This window comes from Macaca thibetana, chromosome 2, assembly GCF_024542745.1.
Source record: "Macaca thibetana thibetana isolate TM-01 chromosome 2, ASM2454274v1, whole genome shotgun sequence".
Lineage (NCBI taxonomy): Eukaryota > Metazoa > Chordata > Mammalia > Primates > Cercopithecidae > Macaca > Macaca thibetana.
The window spans coordinates 160,953,386-160,978,412 of NC_065579.1; the positions used below are offsets into that span (position 1 = coordinate 160,953,386).

General features: G+C 40.6%; 1 protein-coding gene across 2 annotated transcripts in view; it reads left to right on the forward strand.

The window, feature by feature from the left end:
* Window positions 1-21,261: 21,261 nt before the first annotated feature.
* The window catches only part of SPICE1 (spindle and centriole associated protein 1), a 64,027-nt gene continuing 60,261 nt past the window's right edge, over window positions 21,262-25,027 (forward strand). Inside the window, exon 1 of one of the 2 annotated variants that reach the window (XM_050778823.1) lies at window positions 21,262-21,367. The gene's annotated coding sequence lies outside the window, so the exon portion shown is untranslated. Of the gene's footprint in view, window positions 21,368-21,604; window positions 21,948-25,027 lie in introns of those variants that run through there. The other variant, XM_050778822.1, reaches the window with a different exon arrangement.

Genomic DNA, 25,027 nt, shown 5'->3' on the forward strand with positions numbered 1-25,027 from the left:
TGGAGTTCTATTATGGAGTTCTTTTCAAACACTATAAGAGATGAGGAACTGGTTCTTTCACAAGGCAACACCTTCTTTTGGGGGCAAGTGTCTCATTATTAGAAAGATACTTCATATTCTTCGTTGAAATCGGCCTCTCTTCCCACTCACTTGTACTAGTTCTGCCCTCTGGAGTCATAGGAATAAACCTAATACTTCTTCCACATGGCAGACTTGTAGGTATTTGAATGGTGCTATGACCCTTCCTTCAAGATTTTATCTCAACTTTAAGCAACTAAATCAGAAGCAATTGGAACAGATCCTTCATCATAGCATGAAACACAAAATATTTATTTTAAAGCCATTTGTATGTGATTATACCTAACAATTTGAGTTATATATTACAAGTCAGTCTGTAATATTATCTAATCCTTATTCTAGCCAAAATTCATTCAGTGACCTCAAGTAATTAACCTCTCAGGATCACAAGGTTGTTGTAAAGATAAAAGAGGGGATGATGTATTTGAAAGTGCATTAAAAAGTTGAAAGTGTTGAATGAACAAATACTGTTATGGTGTGACTGCTAGTTCAATAGCTAAAAAATAAAATATGGTCCATTAGGTAGGTATCTTTTTTCTTTATTTTTTAAAGGAATTTTATTTTAAATTTTTGTGGGTACATAGTAGGTGTATATATGTATGGAGTATATGAGATATTTTGATACAGGCATGCCATGCATAATAATCACATCATGGAAAATGAGATATCCATCACCTCAAGCATTTATCCGTAATGTTACAAACAATCCAATTATACTCTTTTAGTGATTTTTAAATTTACAATTAAATTATTATTGACTATAGCCTGTTGTGCAATCAAATACTACACTTTATTCATTCCATTTTTTGGTATCCATTAATCATCCACACCTCCCTCCCCCAACTCTCCCGTTACCCTTCCCAGCTTCTGGTAACCATTCTACTCTCTTTCTCCATGAGTTCAATTGGTTTGATTTTAAAGGCAGTTTTTTTCCCTAATATCTACGATGTTAGGATTCTACCGTGAGAGACTAAATATGCCAGTGGGCAATGGCCAGACCATAAATACCATTCAACACTGACCCACAATTTCTGCAGCAATCAGCTGAGGAAACCAAACCACAACCTCAGCAGCAACCAGTCCAAGAAGTCAAACTACAATTGCTGCAGCAAATGGCCCAAAAGAATTAGGGCTTGGTCAATGAGTCAATTACCCAAATTTTTGCCCCTGCTTCCAACTTAGGATCAATCAGAGAAAGTCAAATATGCTTCCCAAACCAAAAAATGCCCTGCTCCTACTTAGCCGGCCTCCAGCTTCCAACAGCAAGATCCAGTCAGAGCATGCCTGAAAACCTTCCCTTTTATCACTATGAAGTTTTCTCACTCCCCTGCCTGCCTTTGAGTCTCTACCAGGCAGAGGTGATGGTGGCCAACTCCCTTGCTAGAGCAAGCTCTGAATAATTAGCCTCTGTTTGTTTTCATTTGTGTGATCTTCACTTGTTTCTGTAGTTTTCTTGAAGTTTCCACAGAGATACTGTCTGCCCTGCATGTTACCATGGATCCCAGTTCTCTGCCAGGTGCAGTACCCACCAAAGCTTCTTGTGCCTCACTGCACACAGTTTGTTGAGTCTGCATTGACACATTGGGTCAGCACTGGTTCTGAATTCTGGTCTTTGATTTTGCGTTCTTTGGCTATCTAGTCTCACTTTGGTACCTAGCATTTGTTATCAGTTTCTTTTTGATTGGCATCTTTGGTGGAGTCAGGCCATTCCTTTTCATCCCTGTTTCTTTCTTTTCTGCTTCTGTTTTGCATTGTGCTGTCTGAAAGTGTTGCCATAGAATAGAACACAGGCATAGGCCCTATAAAGCTTTAATTTGAGCTGGCCTCCCAGACCAATGTGGTTTTCATTTGACTGGCATTCATTTGGACAAACTTTGCTGTGGGTTACCAATAAAACTAGGTAAGATTACCCTCTCATCTAGATTTTTGTTCTGAGAATTTGGTTTTGATCCAAAGAGAGCATTCTTTCTGGTGTCACACTTGCCTGGGGAGACCGGTTGTCAGGTGTGCATTTAGAAGCAGCTCATCATCAAGGTTGGGGGCTCAAGATGCAAAGTACACAAGCTTCACTTTCAACTGTTGCCAGCCCTTATGGGGTCATTTAAGTCAGATTTTTCCACTCCTACAGGAAAAACTCCTTTTTCTTATATGTACACTTATTACAATTCTAATTATAGTGCCCACCTCTCTAAATGGTGTAATTTCACCAAAGATGATTTGGGCCATCAGTGGCCATGCTGGGAAACACCAGACTTAAACAATTACCTGAGAAACCCCTTAGAAAAGAAAGAGAAAATGATTTATCAGATGTAATGGATAATTTTTGAGTTGGTATGCAAAAGTCTACAAATGAAACTCAGTTCTAAAATTGCTTCACTATAAGATTCTTGGGTTAAAGCGAATGAGCAATCTGATGACTTAAACAACAACAAAGTAGAATTATTTCCTTGGTAAACCCTACTTCTTCTTGGTTTCCAGTTATCACTCTATGTTCAGTTTTCCTTCTTCTCCTTTATTTTTTTGATCTTTCTTTTTCTGCAGCTCCTTCCTTGCCTTCCTCTCATGCAGACCACCGTCTTCCCCAACAGTTCTCTTAAAACTCAACATGCCATTTGCTTCTAAGGATGCATCCCTTCCATAAGCTAGGTATGTAGGCAACTGTAGAATTTACACCTTGGACCCAAGATGAATTAAGAGCTGTCATTGAAGATTCCCCTAAATCCAAAAAGAAGAGCAAATAGTGGTAGAATAATTTGGAATTTTGGGGGGTGCCTATGACCCAGGAGTACCTGACCTGTATCAATTTGTGCATATGTTGGTTGAAACATCAGATATCAGATAGCAAAGACTGATTGAACTATGCAGGAAGAGACCTGTAGGATTTCTCTCTCTGCAATAAGCCTGAGAGTCCAAAAAAAAACCCCAAAACAAAAGACAAAAACCAGTAAAGTAGATCAAAGTTTCAAAAAAGACATATGTGAAACATTTCCAAAAAAACTTGATTGGACCTTAATTCAATCATGCGAATAAAGAAATAAACAAGATCTGTAACTAAATGAGGTAGTTGGAGTTGGGGCTAGACTGCTAGAAAATACCATGGTTTTTTTTTGTTTTTTTTTTTTTAAGATACAGTCTTGCACACAGGCTAGAGTATAGTGGCATGATCTCGGCTCACTGCAACTTCTGCCTCCCAGGTTCAAGTGATTCTGGTGCCTCCACCTCCAGAGTAGCTGGGATTACAGGCATTCATCACCGTGCCTGGCTAATTTTTATAGTTTTAGTAGAGACAGGGTTTCACCATGTTGGCCAGACTGGTCTCGAACTCCTGGACTCAAGTGATCCACCCGCCTCTGATATAATACGTAGATGACTGCCTACTTGTTTAGAGAAGCTGGTAAAAAAATTCCACCTACTTGCTCTCAGCTTTAGCAGAAAAGGGATATAAAGTTTTAAAATACAGAGTTTTGCCAAAACATAGCTCATTTAGGGCGGGAGAAGAACATTCTCTCCTAACAGGCTGAGTACTATCCAGACTTATCCTAGACCCCCAGAAAACTACAGTTGAAATGATTTCTAGGTCTAATGGGATATTCTTGTTAATGGGTGCCAAATTTTCCTGAGATTGTGACACCTCTTTATGAAATGGCTAAGTCCTCAGTAAGAGTCCCTCTCTTCTGGGAGTCCAAGTATTGAAAAAACCTCCTATAATCTGAAGACAGCTCTTCAATAGCCTCCTTGTGTAGGCATCCCTAACTAAAACTTTTGTCTATTTGTGCATGAGTGTTCTGGACAAACCTCAGCATTTTAATTCAACTTCATAGGAATTATTGAAAACCCATCACTTACTATAGCCTCGCCCTCAATCCAGTTGCAAATCCAAGATTGTCTTAGGACATTACTGCCACTACAAAACTGGTCAAATCTGCTAAATTAGTCCTAGGTTTCCTGCTTGACCTGATGTTTCCTCATGCAGTACAGACTTTACCACCCATTGAGGCACAATTAACCTCCTAAGAGTTCCAGCTGCACTCTCCATCTCACGTTAGTATTCACTGCTGCAGCACGCTGAATCCTGCCATCCTCCTGAACTTACCAAAAGAAGGGGAACCTCATGAATGTTTTACATTAGTTAGAGAACTTTAAATACTTTGCTCAGATGTATTAGTAGCTCTCATTGAAAATCCTGACCTTGGCCGGGGGTGGTGGCTCACACCTGTAATTCCAGCACTTTGGGAAGCTGAGGGAGGTGGATCACCTGAGGTCAGGAGTTCAAGACCAAACTGGCCAATGTGGTGAAACTCTGTCTCTACTAAAAGTAAAAAAAAAAAAAAAAAAAAAAAGAATTAGCCAGGTGTGATGGCAGGCGCCTGTAATCCTAGCTACTCAGGAGGCTGAGGCAGGAGAATTGCTTGAACCCAGGAGGTGGAGGTTGCACTGAGCTGAGATTGGGACCTTGCACTCCATCCTGGGCAATAAGAGTGAAACTCCATCTCAAAAAAAAAAAAAAAAAAAAAAAAAAATTCTGACCTCATGTTATTTGTTGATGAATCATACCTCCGATAATCCTTGGAACTCAAGATGACCATTTGGTGGCCCCAAGTGATTTCAAATGAGTATTAGCTGAATTTCTCCATGAAACTACTCATTATGGTAAAGACAAATTGATTACTATCTCAAATCAATATTGGTGAGAAAACTTTAAAAAGGCAGCTGAGATTGTTTTGGGGTCATGTGTTACTTGTGAACATAATCCTGGAAAAATTATAAAGGTGAGGCATGGCCAAGAACCAAGGCCTCAAAGACCCTTTGAACACTTTCAGATGGGACTTGTCTATTTTCAGAATGGGTTGAATAATTTCCTTGCTGAAAATCTCCAGCCCTTTCAGGCTCTAAAAAGCTGCTTGATTTTATGTTTCCAACTGGGGTATACAAACTTTTTCGTCAACTGACTGAGGCATACAATTTGTAGGAACCATTATAAAAGAACATAATAAGGTGTTACCCCTTCTCAAAAACTATACTGCCTTTACCACCCGCAAACTTTTGTAAAGGTTGAAAGAACCAATGGCATCCTTAAATTCAAATTAACAAAACTTTCATAAATCCTTGCACTTCCCTGCTAAAGGTAGTCACCTGAGCTCTTCCAGCCATATAATCCACTATCTTGGGGTCATATTAATTATGAACTGCTACCAGGAAAACCCATGCGTTTAGAAATTTCATCCTGATACTAGATTCTTCCATGCTGCATCCAGATATGGGAAAATATTGCAAGGGACTCATGTACTATACCCAGTCCTATCACCAACAAATTTAGGCCACCTTGCTACATCTTCTTACATTGGCTCTTCAGGAGCATCCAGCAGGAAATTTCATCTGTTGAAATAGACATGGGATAAAAAACTGCTCTTGAACCTCAATGGAAGGAACCTTATCAGGTACCGTTAATAACAAATACAGCAGTGAAACTCCAGCAGGCCAATCCTCAACTTTATGTTTCACCACTAAAGAAACAAGCCAGAATTCCACACTTTTGGAAGACTAGTCCATAGGGCACCTCATGCTGAGAATTCTCAGAGATCCTTAAAAGCAGCCTATCTTTGGAAATAGACATTTGATCCAAGGCCTTTCAAACAAGCAGATGTCCTATTAATGGACAGTTTCTACCTAACACATTGGACCAAGACCCCTGTCTAATTCCTCTTTTGTTTTTGACCTGCTTATTAATAATCATTCTTCTCGTTAACTGTAGACCACTGGCCATTTTCTACCATAACGGTCCCTTTTTTCTTTTGCTATCCTCTTTGTTGTCAGGTCAGAACATACTTATTCTGACACAATTCTCAGATTATCTGAAACAGTAGCCACTGCCATCAATCTTACTGACTGTTGGATATATCATCCATCATTGGACCCCCAAGATAAAAACGTGTGGGTGATTCCAGTCTCATCAAATGAGACCACAGGGACTTATAGGCAATGGCAGTTTCACTTGCACCTACTGCAAAAATTAACCTGTGACCTTGCTAGTTTCTTTTCTCCCAGAAAAATAATGAAGTATTAAAATCTGTTTGTCAGATCCCAGGTAATTCTAATTTGAATTCAACAACTTTGAAGGTTGATGAGCCAAATACCTGTCACCAGAAAAAGACCAATAGATATCCAAATATGTAACCCAGCAAATGTAAGGCCTTGGGTCTGACTTCATGTCATGAACATCTTTTTTTTTTTTGCATTTCCATGTGTCTTTAAGGCTATTAATTCCTTTGCAGCCAGGACACACGGTCCTCTTTACCTCAGACTAACACTTCATGCTCTTTAATAATAGTATTCCAAGACTTGTCTGTATACAGAGACTCTAATTCTATAAACCACCTAGGATGAAAATTTTGACTCAGATGCAAACTCCAAAAGGAGGCCACCTTGATTATTCAAGTACTCTACCTGAAGGAATTACTGACTCATTGTTTAAAGGAACAATCAGAGCTGTTTTCTCAATGTTGCAAATCATACAAATAGAAAGAGACTGTGAGAAACTTATCATTAACTCTGGCCGAAGTTATTAGTAACACCACCTCAGCCCTGGAGGAAATACAGACCAATGTCAATTCATTGGCATGAGCAGTGATGGACAATTTCATTGTTCTTGATTACTTGTTTGGTAGTCATGGTGGTGTCTGTGTTATTGTTATATATACTTCTTGCTATGTGAAACAGACAAGGCAAGACAGGCTAAACAACATCTGAACAAAAGAGCTAATTGGCCCTCTAAGATTGATCTTCATGGCCTTCAGGACTTACTCTCTTGGCCTGGGTTAGGCAACTGGGGTTCCTGTTTCTGAAGTGTCTTGTTATTTATGTCAATAGTCATTATGATGTAGGTTCTTTGCATTCTATCTGGAGTTCTGTATGTTTCTGTGCAGCTGCTCTTTCATCAGGTGGTCATGATGATGACACAACAAAAAGGTCAAGAAGATCTTGCAATATGGTTGACTATAGAGATAACTGGAGAATCCCCAAGTGGTAAAGATGTGGTTGGATATTTAGCCTTCTCTGAATTGGTCAAGCTCTTGGAAGTGAGAGAATGACCAAAAGAAAGGGCTGAGGCTGGGTGCGGTGGCTCATGCCTGTAATTCCAGCACTTTGGGAGGCCAAGGCGGGCGGATCACCTGAGGTCAGTCATTTAAGACCAGCCTGACCAAGATGGTGAAACCCTGTCTCTACTAAAAATACAAAAATTAGACTGGCATAGTGGTGCATGCCTGTAGTCCCAGCTCCTTGGGAGGCAGAAGAATCGCTTGAACCCAGGAGGCAGAGGTTGCAGTGAGCAGAGATCATGCCATTGCACTCCAGCCTTGGCGACAGAGTGAAACTCCATTAAAAAAAAAAAAAAAAGAGAGAGAGAGAGAGAGAAAGGGCTGAGAGACTGAACATTCAAAGGACAATCAAAGGACAGTTGGACAAACCTCTGTAGCAGTTAGCCTAGAATGGTCAGGACTTGGTCATGACTGCCAGCTTCCCTATTTTTTCCCCCCAGAATCGACCAGAGATTCATATGACTTATATCCCAGTTTAGGCATCTTACCTTATAGTGGTACTCAAGATGGATTTTCCCAATATTAAAGAAAACCCAACAATATAGTAAAACTACACATACACATACACACACACACACACACACAGTGAAAATAAATGAAGATCACTCAAATGAGAATAAACAAAGGCCATTTATTCAGAGCTTGATATACATAGTAAGGGGTTTAGCATTTGGTAGAGACTCAAAGACAGGCAAGGGAGTGGGAAAGGTTTATAGTGAAATAAAAGGCAACTTTCAGGAATGCTCTGATTAAGGGTATGGGGAATCCGGATGTGGATTACCTAGTAGCAGTACATCTTATTGTTTCGGGAGCATATTTGGATCATATTTGGAGCAACAAGAAAAAGTCAAATAAATAGCTTTCTAGAGGTATAACTGACATCCAACTTTATATACTTAAAGCATACCAATTAATAAGTTTTGACACACACACACCCACCCACAAAGTCACACGTAAGTCACCTATGTTATATACACACAGACAGCTGTGGAACCATCATCACCGTCAACAAAATAAATATCCAATAAATATCGTTCACCCTACAAAGTTTTCTCAATCTTTTTTTTTTTTTTTTTTTTTTTTTTGAGACGGAGTCTCGCTCTGTCGCCCAGGCTGGAGTGCTGTGGCCAGATCTCAGCTCACTGCAAGCTCCGCCTCCCGGGTTTACGTCATTCTCCTGCCTCAGCCTCCCGAGTAGCTGGGACTCCAGACGCCCGCCACCTCGCCCAGCTAGTTTTTTGTATTTTTTAGTAGAGACGGGGTTTCACCGTGTTAGCCAGGATGGTCTCGATCTCCTGACCTCGTGATCCGCCCGTCTCGGCCTCCCAAAGTGCTGGGATTACAGGCTTGAGCCACCGCGCCCGGCCCAATTTTCTCACTCTTTTAAGTCTATCTTTCCTGCCCCTCCCTGCTCCCTTTCCATTCCCAAGGAACTGCTCACCTGCCATCAGTCTGCATTAATTTTCATTTTCTGGAGTTTTATGCAAATATAATGACACAGTATGTACTCTGAAAATGTGGCTTCTTTCACTGAGCATAGTTATTTTGAGATTCATCCATGTTGTTGCGTGTATCCATAGTTTATTAGTTTTTGTTACTCTGTAGTATTCTATTGTATGGATATACAACAATCTATTCTATTTTTTTTCATTTATCTGTTGATGGATATTTGTTTTCTTACCCTAGTGTTTCACTATTACAAGTAAAGCTGCTATAGACGTTCGTGCATAACACTTTCTAAGAACCTATTTTTTTTCTCTCTTTAGTAAAGATCCAGAAGTGGAATGACTGGTTCATACAGTAGTGTGCTTTAACTGTATAAGAAACTGCCAAATTATTTTCCCAAGTTGTGAACCATTTTACATTCCCACCAGCAATGTATGAGAGCTCCACATCCTCCTCATCCTCAGTGACACTTGGTATGGTCAGTCTTTTAATTTTTAGCCTTGCCATAGGAGTGTAGTGGTATCTCACGGTGGTGTTAAGTTGTATTTCTCTAATGACTAATGATGTTGAGCACATTTTCAGATGCTGATTTGACATCTGCATATCTTCTTTAGTAAGGTGCCTGCCCAAACCTTTTGCCCAGTTTTAAAAAACTGGCTTGTTTTCTTACTGTTGAGTTTTGAGAGTTTTAAACACATTTCTGATATGTTTTTTAACCAGATATATACTTTGCAAAGATTTTCTCCCAGTCTGTGGCTTTTTTGATCACTTAGCAGGTGATTTAAAGAGAAGTTTTTAATTTTTATTAAATCCAATTTATGGATTTATTATTTTATGGATTGTGCTTTTGGCATCATGTCTAAAATCTTTACCTAACCCACAGATTTTCTCCAATATTTTCTTCTAGGAGTTTATGGTTTTAGATTTTACATTTAGGTCAATGACATGTTTTTAGTTAATTTTTTGCATATGGTGTAGGATATTTTGCATATGTACATACAATTATTTCAGAAATATTTATTGAATGGTCCGTCCTTTCTCCACTGTATTATGCCTGCACCTTTGAGGAGAATCAGTTGTCCACATATGCATGAGTTTATTTCTGGACTCTATCCTGTTTCACTGATATATTTGTGTATTTTTCTACTAATATTATGCTAATTTGATTACTGTAGCTTTATAGTAAGTGTTGAAATTAGGTAGTTGTAGTAACATAATTTTGCTCTTTTTCAGAGTTGTGTATTCTAGGTCTTTTGCATTTTCATATGAATTTCAGAATCAATTTATTATTTGTACAAAAAACCTTTTGGGGTTTTAATTGGAATTACTTGAATATATGAAATCAGTTTGAAGTAAGTGACATCTAACAATATGGAGTCTTCCAACCCATGAACGAGATACGTCTCTACATATTTAGGTCTTTTAAAATATCTCTCAGCAATACTTTGTGGTTTTTAATGTACAGAGGTTTCATATCTTTTGTTAGATTTACATCTAAATAATTAATTTTTGATGTCATAAAATGCATTTAAGATTTTCTATTTCTAATAGTTCACTGTTAATATGTGGAATTACACTCAATATATACATATATTTTTTTGAGACAGGGTCTCGCTCTGCCACCCAGGCTGGAGTGCAGTGGTGCAATCTTGGCTCGCTGCAAACTCTGCCTCCCAGGTACGAACAATTCTTCTGTCTCAGCCTCCCAAGTAGCTGGAACTACGGGCACGCACCACCACGCCTGGCTTATTTTTGTATTTTCAGTAGAGACGGGGTTTCACCATGTTGGCCAGGCTGGGCTCGAACTCCTGACCTCAAGTGATCTGCCTGTCTCAGCCTACCAAAGTGCTGGGATTACAGGCATAAGCCACTGTGCCTGGCCTACGCTCAATATTTGTATGTTGATCTTGTATCCTGCAACTTTGCTAAATTCACGTATTAATTCTAATGGCATTTTTCTTTTTATATATTCTTTTTTTTTTTTTTTTTTTTTGAGACGAGGTCTTGCTATGTTGCTCAGTCTAGTCTCAAACTCCTGGCCTCAAGCAGTCCTCTTGCCTCAACCTCTGAAAATGCTGGGATTACAGGTGTGAGCCACCATGCCTGGCCTCTTTTTACAGATTTTATTGAGTTTTTTACATAGACATTCACTCCACTGGGAATAAAGACATTTTTCCTATGCAAGCTGAATGCTCTTTATTTATTTTTCCCGTTTGATGGTACTGACTAGAAACTCCAGTACAATGTTGAATAGATGTGGTGAGACTAGACATCCTTGTCTTTTTCTGATCTAAGGAGGAAAGCATCCAGTCTTTCACAATCATGCATTGCATTAGATGTAGGTCTTTTGGAGATGTACTTAATCAGGTCGAGGAAGTTCCTAGCTATTTCTAGTTATCTGAGAGGTTTCTACTAAGACTGGATATTGGATTCCTTCTTTCACAAAACATTAGGAGACAAACACAATTTAACTAAGTTCTTACTACTTAAAAACCAAGTTGGCGTATTGTCCAGTTTCCAATATTTTGTTCCTTGTTTCCACCTGAGACCTCATCAGAATTTCGTTCACTGCCAACACTTTGATCATGACCACTTAAGACTGAGGCCTTTTTTTACAGCTCTCCTCTCCTTCTGAGCCCACACCGTCACATCCCTTTATAGTCCAGCCTTTTTCCATTATCCTGTTCCAAAGCTGTTTCCACATTTTTAGGTGATTGTTACAGCAGCACCTCACTTCTCAGTACCAATTTCTGTTTTAGTCCATTTGGGTTACCATAATGAAATACCTTTAACTGGGTAATTTATAAACAACAGAAATTTGTTTCTTATGGTTCTGGAGCCTGGGGAATCCAAGATCAAGGCACTAGCAAGTTTAGTGTCTGGTTGCTGTGTCCTCATATGGTGGAAGGGGTGAATGCTGTGTCTTCACATAGCAGAAGGGCAAAACGGGCAAAAGGGCCAAACAGGCTTCCTAAAGGACTCTTTTTTAAGGACATGAATCCCATTCACAATGAGCAGAGCCTTCATGATCTAATTACCTCCTGAAAGCCCCACTTTTTAATACCATCACATTGGCAAATTGTCACATATAAATTTTGTGGTAACACATTCAGACCATAGCAATGGCTTGTTTAGAAGTGTATTTTATTCCCCAAGTTTTGAGGGATTTTCCAAGAATCATTCTGTTATTGATTTCTAATTTAATTACATTGTGGTCAGAGAATGTATCTTGCATGACTTGAATCCCTTTGAATTTATTGACATTTGTTTATGGTCCAGATTATTGTCCATCTTCTAAACCTTCTGTATATGCTTAAGAACCATGTGTATTCTGTCAATTATTAGAGTGTTTAATAAATGTCAATCAGGTCAAGATGGTTGATAGTGTTGTTCAAGTCTCTTATAACTTTGTTGATTTTCTGCTTAATTGCAATATAAATTATTCAGAAAGGGGCATTGAAATATTTGGCTATAATTGTGGATCTCTCAGTTTCATATTGCAGTACTATTAGTTTCTGCTTCATGTATTTTGAAGTCCTGTTATTAGATTCAAAAATGTTTAGGATTGCTATGTCCTTTTGACTAAATGGTTCTTTTATTATTATTAAGTGATCTTCTTTATCTCTCTTAATATTCTCTGCTTTGAACTCTACTTTGTCTAATATTGACAAAATCACTCCAGCTTTATTTTCACTAGTGCTAGCATGATACATCTTTTTTCCATCCTTGAATTTTAAACTTATTAGTGTCTTTATATTTAATGTGTTTTTCTTCTTAAAAGCAGCAATTTTAAAAATTCAAGATTTTAAAACAATCTCTGACATCTGACAATTTCTGCCTTTTATTCAGTGTGTTTAGACAATTTACATTTAATATGATTCATGATATGAGTCTATCATCTTACCATTTCTTTCCTATTTCTCTTTTTTCTTTGTTTTTTCTTGTTAATACTTTTAGATTAATCAAGTATTTGTTTCATTATCCTTTACATGACTTTTGTAAACTTTTTTTTTTTTTAGTTCTTTTTATTTTTATTTTTTATTATACTTTAAGTGCTAGGGTACATGTGCACAACGTGCAGGTTTGTTACATATGTATACATGTACCATGTTGGTGTGCTGCACCTATTAACTCGTCATTTACATTAGGTATATCTCCTAATGCTATCCCTCCCCCTCCCCCCACCCCACAACAGGCCCTGGTGTGTGATGTTCCCCTTCCTGTGTCCAAGTGATCTCACTGTTCAATTCCCACCTATGAGTCAGAACATGCGGTGTTTGGTTTTCTGTTCTTGTGATAGTTTGCTGAGAATGATGGTTTCCAGCTGCATCCATGTCCCTACAAAGGACACAAACTCATCCTTTTTTATGGCCGCATAGTATTCCATGGTGTATATGTGCCACATTCTCTTAATCCAGTCTGTCACTGATGGACATTTGGGTTGATTCCAAGTCTTTGCTATTGTGAATAGTGCCGCAATAAACATACGTGTGCAGGTGTCTTTATAGCAGCATGATTTATAATCCTTTGGGTATATACCCAGTAATAGGATGGCTGGGTCAAATGGTATTTCTACTTCTAGATCCTTGAGGAATTGCCACACTGTTTTCCACAAAGGTTGAACTAGTTTACAGTTCCACTAACAGTGTAAAAGTGTTGCTATTTCTCCACATCCTCTCCAGCACCTGTTGTTTCCTGACTTTTTAATGATCGCCATTCTAACTCGTGTGAGATGGTATCTCATTGTGGTTTTGATTTGCATTTCTCTGATGGCGAGTGATGATGATCATTTTTCATGTGTCTGTTGGCTGTATGAATGTCTTCTTTTGAGAAGTGTCTGTTCATATCCTTTGCCCACTTTTTGATGGGGTTGTTTGTTTTTTTCTTGTAAATTTGTTTGAGTTCTTTGTAGGTTCTGGATATTAGCCCTTTGTCAGATGAGTAGATTGCAAAACTTTTCTCCCATTCTGTAGGTTGCCTGTTCACTCTGATGGTAGTTTCTTTTGCTGTGCAGAAGCTCTTTAGTTTAATTAGATCCCATTTGTCAATTTTGGCTTTTGTTGCTGTTGCTTTTGGCGTTTTAGACATGAAGTCCTTGCCCATGCCTATGTCCTGAATGGTATTACCTAGGTTTTCTTCTAGGGTTTTTATGGTATTAGGTCTAACATTTAAGTCTCTAATCCATCTTGAATTAATTTTCATGTAAGGAGTAAGGAAAGGATCCAGTTTCAGCTTTCACTTATGGCTAGCCAATTTTCCCAGCACCATTTATTAAATAGGGAATCCTTTCCCCATTTCTTGCTTTTTGTCAGGTTTGTCAAAAATCAGATGGCTGTGGATGTGTGGTATTATTTCTGAGGGCTCTGTTCTGTTCCATTGGTCTATATCTCTGTTTTGGTACCAGTACCATGCTGTTTTGGTTACTGTAGCCTTGTAGTATAGTTTGAAGTCAGGTAGCGTGATGCCTCCAGCTTTGTTCTTTTGGCTTAGGATTGTCTTGGTAATGTGGGGTCTTTTTTGGTTCCATATGAACTTTAAAGCAGTTTTTTCCAATTCTGTGAAGAGAGTCATTGGTAGCTCAATGCAGATGGCATTGAATCTATAAATTACCTTGGGCAGTATGGCCATTTTCACGATATTGATTCTTCCTATCCATAAGCATGATATGTTCTTCCATTTGTTTGTGTCCTCTTTTATTTCACTGAGCAGTGGTTTGTAGTTCTCCTTGAAGAGGTACTTTACATCCCTTGTAAGTTGGATTCCTAGGTATTTTATTCTCTTTGAAGCTATTGTGAATGGGAGTTCATTCATGACTTGGCTCTCTGTTTGTCTGTTACTGGTGTATAAGAATGCTTGTGATTTTTGCACATTGATTTTGTATCCTGAGACTTTGCTGAAGTTGCTTATCAGCTTAAGGAGATTTTGGACTGAGACGATGGGGTTTTCTAAATATACAATCATGTCATCTGCAAACAGGGACAATTTGACTTCTTCTTTTCCTAACTGAATACCCTTTCTCTTGCCTGATTGCCGTAGCCAGAACTTCCAACACTATGTTGAATAGGAGTGGTGAGAGAGGGCATCCCTGTCTTGTGCCAGTTTTCAAAGGGAATGCTTCCAGTTTTTGCCCATTCAGTATGATATTGGCTGTGGGTTTGTCACAAATAGCTCTTATTATTTTGAGATACGTTCCATCAATACCGAATTTATTGAGAGTTTTCAGCATGAAGGGCTGTTGAATTTTGTCAAAGGCCTTTTCTGCATCTATTGAGATAATCATGTGGTTTTTGTCTTTGGTTCTGTTTATATGCTGGATTACATTTATTGATATACGTATGTTGAACCAGCCTTGCATCCCAGGGATGAAGCCCACTTGATCATGGTGGATAAGCTTTTTGATGTGCTGCTGGATTTGGTTTGCCAGTATTTTATTAAGAATTTTTGCGTGGATGTTCATCAGGGATATTGGTCTAAAATTCTCTTTTTTTGTTGTGTCTCTGCCAGGCTTTGGTATCAGGATGATGTTGGCCTCATAAAATGAGTTAGGGAGGATTCCCTCTTTTTCTATTGATTGGAATAGTTTCAGAAGGAATGGTACCAGCTCCTCCTTGTACCTCTGGTAGAATTTGGCTGTGAATCCGTCTGGTCCTGGACTTTTTTTGGTTGGTAGGGTATTAATTATTGCCTCAATTTCAGAGCCTGCTATTGGTCTATTCAAGGATTCAACTTCTTCCTTGTTTAGTCTTGGGAGAGTGTAAGTGTCCAGAAATTTATCCATTTCTTCTAGGTTTTCTAGTTTATTTGCGTAGAGGTGTTTATAGTATTCTTTGATGGTAGTTTGTATTTCTTTTTTTTTTTTTTTTTTTTGAGACGGAGTCTCGCCCTGTCACCCAGGTTGGAGTGCAGTGGCTGGATCTCAGCTCACTGCAAGCTCCGCCTCCCGAGTTCATGCCATTCTCCTGCCTCAGCCTCCCGAGTAGCTGGGACTACAGGCATGCGCCACCTCGCCTGGCTAATTTTTTGTATTTTTTAAGTAGAGACAGGGTTTCACCGGGTTAGCCAGGATGGCCTCGATCTCCTGACCTTGTGATCTGCCCGTCTTGACCTCCCAAAGTGCTGAGAGTACAGGCTTGAGCCACCACACCCGGCCAGTAGTTTGTATTTCTGTGGGGTCAGTGGTGATATTCCCTTTATCACTTTTTATTGCGTCTATTTGATTCTTCTCTCTTTTCTTCTTTATTAGTCTTGCTAGTGGTCTATCAATTTTGTTGATCTTTTCAAAAAACCAACTCCTGGATTCATTGATTTTTTGGAGGGTTTTTTTGTGTCTCTATCTCCTTCAGTTCTGCTCTGATCTTAGTTATTTCTTGCCTTCTGCTAGCTTTTGAATGTGTTTGCTTTTGCTTTTCTAGTTCTTTTAATTGTGATGTTAGGGTGTCAATTTTAGATCTTTCCTGCTTTCTCTTGTGGGCATGTAGTGCTATAAATTTCCCTCTACACACTGCTTTAAATGTTTTCCAGAGATTCTGGTATGTTGTATCTTTGTTCTCTTTGGTTTCAAAGAACATCTTTATTTCTGCTTTCATTTCATTATGTACCCAGTAGTCATTTGGGAGCAGGTTGTTCAGTTTCCATGTAGTTTAGCAGTTTTGATTGAGTTTCTTAGTCCTGAGTTCTAGTTTGATTGCACTGTGGTCTGAGAGACAGTTTGTTATAATTTCTGTTCTTTTATATTTGCTGAGGAGTGCTTTACTTCCAACTATGTGGTCAATTTTGGAATATGTGTGATGTGGTGCTGAGAAGAATGTATATTCTGTTGATTTGGGGTGGAGAGTTCTGTAGATGTCTATTAGATCTGCATGGTGCAGGGCTGAGTTCAATTCCTGGATATCCTTGTTAACTTTCTGTCTCATTGATCTGTCTAATGCTGACAGTAGGGTGTTAAAGTCTCCCATTATTATTGTATGGGAGTCTAAGTCTCTTTGTAAGTCTCTAAGGACTTGCTTTATGAATCTGGGTGCTTCTGTATTGGGCGCATATATATTTAGGATAGTTAGCTCTTCCTGATGAATTGATCCTTTTACCATTATGTAATGGCATTCTTTGTCTCTTTTGATCTTTTATGGTTTAAAGTCTGTTTTATCAGAGACTAGGATTGCAACCCCTGCTTTTTTTTGTTTCCCATTTGCTTGGTAGATCTTCCTCCATCCCTTTATTTTGAGCCTGTGTGTGTCTCTGCATGTGAGATGGGTCTCCTGAATACAGCAAACTGATGAGTCTTGACTCTTTATCCAATTTGCCAGTCTGTGTCTTTTAACTGGAGCATTTAGTCCATTTACATTTAAGGTTAATATTGTTATGTGTGAACTTGATCCTGTCATTATGATATTAGCTGGTTGTTTTGCTTGTTAGTTGATGCAGTTTCTTCCTAGCATCAATGGTCTTTACATTTTGGCATGTTTTTGCAATGTCTGGTACCCGTTGTTCCTTTCCATGTTTAGTGCTTCCTTCAGGATCTCTTGTAGGGCAGGCCCGGTGGTGAAAAAATCTCTAAGTATTTGTTTGTCTGTAAAGGATTTTATTTCTCCTTCACTTATGAAACTTAGTTTGGCTGGATATGAAATTCTGGGTTGAAACTTCTTTTCTTTAAGAACGTTGAATATTGGCCCCCACTCTCTTCTGGCTTGTAGAGTTTCTGCTGAGACATCTGCTCTTAATCTGATGGGCTCCCCTTTGTGGGTAACCCGACCTTTCTCTCTGGCTGCCCTTAAGATTTTTTCCTTCATTTCAACTTTGGTGAATCTGACAATTTAGTGTCTTGGAGTTGTTCTTCTCGAGGAGTATCTTTGTGGCGTTCTCTGTATTTCCTGAATTTGAATGTTGGCCTGCCTTACTAGGTTGGGGAAGTTCTCCTGGATGATAACCTGCAGAATGTTTTCCAACTTGGTTCCATTTTCCCTGTCACTTTCAGTTACACCAATCAGACGTGGATTTGGTCTTTTCACATAATCCCATATTTCTTGGAGGCTTTGTTAATTTCTTTTTACTCTTTTTTCTCTACACTTCTCTTCTCGCTTCATTTCGTTCATTTGATCTTCAATCACTGATACTCTTTCTTCCAGTTGATCAAGTCAGTTACTGAAGCTTGTGCATTTGTCATGTAGTTCTCGTGTCATGGTTTTCATCTCTATCAGTTCGTTTATGGTCTTCTCTGCATTGATTATTCTAGCTATCCATTCTTCCATTCTTTTTTCAAGGTTTTTAGTTTCTTTGCGCTGGGTATGTAGTTCCTCCTTTAGCTCTGAGAAGTTTGATCAACTGACACCTTCTTCTCTCAACTCGTCAAAGTCATCCTCTGTCCAGCTTTGTTCCGTTGCAGGTGATGAGCTGCATTCCTTTGGAGGGGGAGATTTGCTCTGATTTTTTGAATTTCCAGTTTTTCTGCACTGCTTTTTCCCCATCTTTGTGGTTTTATCTGCCTTTGGTCTTTGATGATGGTGACGTACTGATGGGGTTTTGGTGTGGGTGTCCTTTCTGTTTGTTAGTTTTCCTTCTAACAGTCAGGACCCTCAGCTGTAGGTCTGTTGGAGTTTACTTGAGGTCCACTCCAGACCCTGTTTGCTGTCTGATTCTTGCTCTGGAAGCTTTGTCTCAGGGGTGTACCCAGCCGTGTGAGGTGTGAGGTGTCAGTCTGCACCTAGTGGGGGATGTCTCCCAGTTAGGCTACTCAGGGGTCAGGGACCCACTTCAGCAGGCAGTCTGTCGTTCTCAGATCTCAACCTCCATGCTGGGACAACCACTGCTCTCTTCAAAGCTATCAGACAGGGACATTTACATCTGCAGAGGTTTCTGCTGCTTTTTGTTTAGCTATGCCCTGTCCCCAGAGGTAGAGTCTACAGAGGCAGGCAGGCCTCCTTGAGGTGCAGTGGGCTCCACCCAATTCGAGCTTCCTGGTGGCTTTGTTTACCTACTTAAGCCTCAGCAACAGTGGGTGCCCCTCCCTCAGCCTCACTGCCACCTTGCAGTTAGGTCTCAGACTGCTGTGCTAGCAATGAGGGAGGCTCTGTGGGTATGGGACCCTCCGGGCCAGGTGTGGGATATAATCTCCTGGTATGCCGTTTGCTGAGACCCTTGTTGAAGTGCAGTATTAGGGTGGGAGTTACCCGATTTTCCAGGTGTTGTTTGTCTCAGTTTCCCTTGGCCAGGAAAAGGAATTCCCTTCCCCCTTGCACTTCCCAGGTGAGGCAATGCCTCACCCTGCTTCAGCTCTCGCTGGTTGGGCTGCACCCGGTGACCAGCATCGACTGTCCGACATGCCCCAGTGAGATGAACCCGGTACCTCAGTTGAAAATGCAGCAGTCACCCATCTTCTGTGTCACTCATGCTGGGAGCTGGAGGCTGGAGCTGTTCCTATTTGGCCATCTTGGGTGCCCTTCTCGACTTTTGTAAACTTTTAACAATAACTTTTATTATTTAGTGGTGGCTTCAGGGTTTATAGTATACACGTTTCATTTATCATAGTCTACCTTTAAGTGGTATCAGGAATAGTATCAGGGTCAGGCGCGGTGACTCACACCTGTAATCCCAGCACTTTGGGAGGCCAAGGCAGGCAGATCACCCGAGGTCAGGAGTTCGAGACCATCCTGACCAACATGGAGAAACCCCGTTGCTATTAAAAATACAAAAATTAGCTGAGTGTGGTGGCGTGTGCCTGTAGTCCCATTTACTTGGGAGGCTAAGGCAGGAGAATTGCTTGAACCTAGGAGGTGGAGGTTGTAGTGAGCTGAGATCGCGCCACTGCACTCCAGCCTGGTGACAGAGTGAGACTTTGTCTTAAAAAAAAAAAAAAAAAAGGGATAGTATAAGGATTCTAGGTTGACAGTTTTTTCTTTGAATGTGTTTGAACTGTTATTCTGTCTTCTTGCTTGCTTTGATTCTAATGAGAAACTGATGTAATCCTGAGTTTTGTTCTTCTGTATATGACATGTATTTTTTTCCTTGGATGCTTTTAAGATTCTTTTATCATTTGTTCTGAGCAATTTGATTATGATGTATTTTGATTAGCTTTCTTCATGTTTCTTCTGCCAAGCTTCTGAAGGCAGGTCTGTGGGTAAAGATAGTGATAGAAGGATTAAAATAGTGATGGGAGATTAGGGAAATTCTCTTTTGAATAAATCAGTGTTATCAATGAAGTAGGAAGCAAGGTCATTGTATGAGAATGAGGCTAGGAGAAGACACATTGGGTATGAATGAAAGTATAAAACTATCATCCAGGAAAATCAATGAACAGGGACCTGTAATGAAATGTTCAAGCATCTTTAAGGTCCTACTCAACATCGGTAATCATGAATTTAAAGTCAGCATGGTTGGGTGTTTTTTTTCAAATTCAGCTGCATGGGTGCAAGCACTTAGTAAGTGTAAAGCAGGGATGGCTAATATTGGCATTTTGCCAAGTGATTACAGCAATTGAGAGAGGGGCAGGGAGTTGAGGATGCAAGCAAGTGGATGATTATGTCGATTGATTATTAAATATATCTACATCAAAATTCCTCAATTAGAGTGAAAACTATTAAAGGCAGTACCTTTCCTCTAGAAGGTGTTGGGCACTTATTTGCAGATCCACACATGGGTGTATTTTAACAGCAGAAAGCTAGGGGCTAAAGGAAATTGTCTTACCAGAGCAAATAAACTGTTTTTAAATCAACTGCTTTGTAAAGTTCTTAACGTGGTCCACACAGCTCTGACTGTCCTGGATCCAGTCTATCAGGGCAGCCTCCCCTTCACAGCAAGTTCCCACTGTTCTCTAAACTTCAGACACACCGAACGTCTTCCTGTTCCTTGCATTTTCCACATCTTTACACATGCAGCTCCCTCTGCAGGAATGCTTTTCCCTTCCCCACTGGCCTACTCATGTCTCAGCTTTCCTCAGTAATTCAAATATTAGTATAATAATAAGTTAAGTATTTGATTAAAGTGTTGCTTCTTAGCACTCATCATAATTTTAATTTTTGTCATTGATAACTGTATGCTACTATGCTGTAAGTTTCCCACCTTGTCTGCTTTTAGCCCCCCATAGAACCTAGCTCTCCCGCACATTTGTAGGTTGTAATAAACAATTTTTTTTTTTAAGACAAGGTCTTGCTTTGCCGTCCAGGCTGGAGAGCAGTGGTATGACTGCGGCTCACTACAGCTTTGACCTCCTGGGCTCAACTGATCCTCACACCTCGGCCTCCTGAGTAGCTGGAACTACAGGCATGCTCCCACGCCCAGCTAATTTTTAAATTTTTCGTAGAGACGGGGTCTCGCCATCTTGCCCATGCTTGTCTCAAACTCCTGGGCTTAAGCAATCCTGCTTCTGTCTCCCAAAGTGCTGGGATTACACTACTAAAGATTTTTAAACAAATGAATAGAGGTGAAAGCAAACTAAGTGATACGTGAAGTCTGGTGAGGCGAGCAACATATTTCTTTTGGAGAATTCTCGAGGCACCGGTTAATGCTATATGCCTATTTAATAATCGGCCCCGAACCTTGCTAAGGCACTACTCCCTTAGACTCAGAACCCGAGCTGGGCTTTGAGAGGAGCCTGCGCACTTGGCTCGCCGGATATACGCAAGGGCGTGGGGCGGCGCTCTGGTAACCCAGGCAACAGCCCGGAAGCCGCTGGCTGGGTTAACCTGTGGCGCGCTCCGCGGTTCCGGACCGTGAAGTTTTAGTTGCGGTGGCGGCGGCAGTCGGGAAACGGCAAGGCAAGTTGAGAAGATGGATCGGAGGCTTGCAGCTCGCAGTCCCAACGAGCCTTAGGGACCAGGGCTACCAAAAGGGTGGGGAGAACTGTGCTGGCATCTCTCTGTTCCCTGGGATCCAGGCGCCCGGTTGGGGAATCCTTACTTCAGGAAGCGCAGCCGCGGCTCAGTTTTTGAGAGTGCGAGTGCCTGTCAGGGTGCGTGTCTGGTTGGTTGTGCGTGGCGTCAGAGCACCTCGAGTATGCGCGTGCGCACCGCTTTCGAGCGCTTTTGCACAGAGCTGGAAATTGGGGGTACTCGATTGTAGCGTTCGGGGAGTTTTCCGTGTAGCAGGAGAGAGGCAAACTATCCAGGATGCTTTGGGAGCGGGAGCGTCATTTAAATCGATGGATGTCAGAGAGGGGCTTCTCAGAAGGCTCCGCTTGTATGAGTTTTGAGGAGTCCGTGAAAGTTGACCCGGTAAAGAAGAGAGTGAGCCTGACGGGTGTTCGAAGCAGAGGGAAAAGAATGGTTGCAACTGTATGTGAGGCGAGAACTCGGTTTTAGGATTTGCGGGAGATGTGAGAGAACACTGGAAAGAAAGGTCAGCCGGGCCACATGGGGGAGAGGGTCTGAATGCCAAACTGGGTTGGATTCCTCTTGACAGTGGGGAGCCATCCGAATCCAGAGGGGGTAAGGAAAGGGTTCAGATCTATTCTCTCTCCGTGTATTTAGGTAGGATTGATTCAACAGTGTTTGGAAAGAGTTCTTGTTTCTCTTTAATCAGTTTTCCATACCAGTCAGAGTGGATTTACTAAGTCCAGTCATAACTATCCCGTTTAAAATTCTTCAGTGGTTTCCTATGGTCTTAGGATAGTGTTCAGATTGCTGTGGCTCAGAAGACTACGGTCTGCTCTCTGCCTTTCCTCCTCCTTTAACCTCTCACCCTCTCAGATCTTTGTTAATTGAACTGAATTTCTCAAACTCTTCGTAAATGCATTTTCGCTTGCCTGGAATATTCTTTCCCCTACTTCTAACTTTTATTCATATTTTAACTCTCAGTGCAAACATTTTTGGGGGTATAGAGGAGGCAACTTTTTCTTACTGCGTAGAATTAGTTGGGTACTTTCATGGCAGACAGAATTTACTTCCCATGCTGCCCTTTTGTTGTAAATACTTGTTTAATTGCAGTCCTCTTAGAAACTCTTAACTCTGCAAGGGCATAGACTATTCTGCTTTCTTGTTGTATCTGGTGCCTCACCCTTAGGTGGTGCTTTCAAAATATTAGTTTAATTAATAGATGGGTGGTGACGTCAGTGAGTGAAGAGTGAAAGGGAGACTAATTAGAATAACGAGAGCCTGAATAAAAATATTTTTAGTAGAGATGGAGAAGAGCGGGCAGGAGAGATTTTTAGGGAAAAAGTTAATAGATTCTGTTATCGGATTCACTAAGAGATAAGGAACAGAGGTGATGCTGAGGTTTTAAATTGGAGCAACTAGAAGGATTGTAATTCTGTAAATTCAGCTTAATTCAACATATTTATCGAGTTAACCAGTTATATATCAGCAAGTAGAGATTTGGGGTATGATGATGAGCTTTATTTTGATATACTGTATTTGTGATATTTGGCGGATTTGTACAATAGGTAGTTAGAAATGAGCATTTGGTGGTTTTGTTTTGTTTTTGTTTATTTGTTTATTTTAAGAGACAGAGCCTCACTCCATCACCCAGGCTGGAGTGCAGGAGTGCCATCTTAACTCACTGCAGCCTCCAACTCCTGGGCTCAAGCAGTCCTCCCATCTCAGCCTCCTGAGTAACTGGAACTATAGGCACTCACCGCCACTCCTGGCTAATTAAAAAAAAATTTTTTTAGAGACAGGGTCTTGCTATGTTGCACAGGCTGGTCTTGAACTTCTTACCTCAAGCGATCCTCCTGCTTCAGCCTCCCGAGTTGCTGGGATTACAGATGCGAGCCACTGTGTTTCATGTTTTGTGGAAAGGTGTGAATCATTGATTTGGAACTCATTTTCACAGTGTGTTTTTGTGTCCATACATTCATAGCTTTGCTCAAGGGAGTAGGTGAAGTCACTGAGGGAGGATGTGAACTGCCCCTTTGTGATCAAGAAAGCAGCTCCATGAGAGCTGGCACCATATTAGACTTGTTTACTGATATCTTGGTTTATTTAGTTTACTTGTATCTCTAATGCCTAGCTAGTGCCTGGTGTGTGCTGCACTCCCCCAAATAATTATTGAATGAAAGAGAGGGTATCTAATGGAAAGACAAGAGGGATGAGAACTGAGATAGAACTGGGTGGAGATCCTTGATTAAATTGTGTGTGTGGAGGGGGACAATAGAGCCGGTGAAGAAAAGGAGAAAAGAATAGAAGAGGCCGGGCGTGGTAGCTCATGCCTGTAATCCCAGCACTTTGGGAGGCCGAGCTGGGTGGATCATAAGGTCAAGAGATCGAGACCATCCTGGCCAACATGGTGAAACCCCGTCTCTATTAAAAATACAAAAATTAGCTGGGCCGGGTGGCAGGTGCCTGTAGTCCCAGTGATTCGGGAGGCTGAGGAAGGAGAATCACTGGAACCTGGGAGGGGGAGATTGCACTGAGCTATCGCACCACTGCACTCCAGCCTGGGCGGCGGAGCGAGACTGTCTCAAAAAAAAAAAAAAAAAAAAAAAAAAAAAAAAGGGTGTCCTGGAAGCCAAGAGAGGAGAGGGCTTCTAGGATTGGGAGTGTGCAGAGCTGGAAAGGGCCATTAGTATTTCAGTTTCTCCAAACAGGCATAGATTTTCTTGGCTGTGTTAATTTTAATATTTGATGTCTTAACACTGTAAACCATCAGAATATGTCTAGTCTCACATTTTAATAATAAACGATAGCACACTTATGATCTCTGGTTTCTGTAAGTGGCACAAAATTCCTTTTTTAGACCAAAACATCTGATCCTTGGTTAAGAAAAATATGGTTACTATTATTGGTGGTGTTCAAGAGAATGCTTTTCTGCTGGGTGTGGTGGCTCACGCTTGTAATCCCAGCACTCTGGGAGGCCAAGGCAGGTGGATCACGAGATCAGGAGTTCGAGACCAGCCTGACCAACATGGTAAAACCCCGTCTCTACTAAAAATACAAAAATTAGCCGGGCATGGTGGTGCACGCCTGTAATCCCAGCTACTCAGGAGGCTGAGGGAGGAGAATTGCTTGAACCCGGGAGTCAGAGGTTGCAGTGAGCTGAGATCATGTCACTGCACTCCAGCCTGGCGACAGAGCAAGACTCCAAATCAAAAAAAAAAAAAAAAAACGCTTTTCAGTGCAAAGTTGGGGTCAGAGTTTTTGTAATTAATAAAACTTGGAGGTAGAACTAAGGATTAGTAAATACAGGTGCTAAAGTGTACCTTTTCATGAAGTTGGATGGCAAGAGAAGGGCAAAGATGGGATAGCAGCTTAACTATACCTGTGTCATCCTACCATACACAGGTAGTAAATTACCACAGATTTAGTGGCCTAAAACAATGACTATTTATCATTTCACAATTTCTGTGGGTTATGAGTTTGGACATGGCTTAGTTAGAGTCTCTGCTTAGGGTCTTCTAAAGCTGTAATCAAGTTGTGGCCAGTCTGCATTCTGATCTGGAAGTTTAGCTTCTGAATAAGTAAAATATTCTAAATGTAACCTGA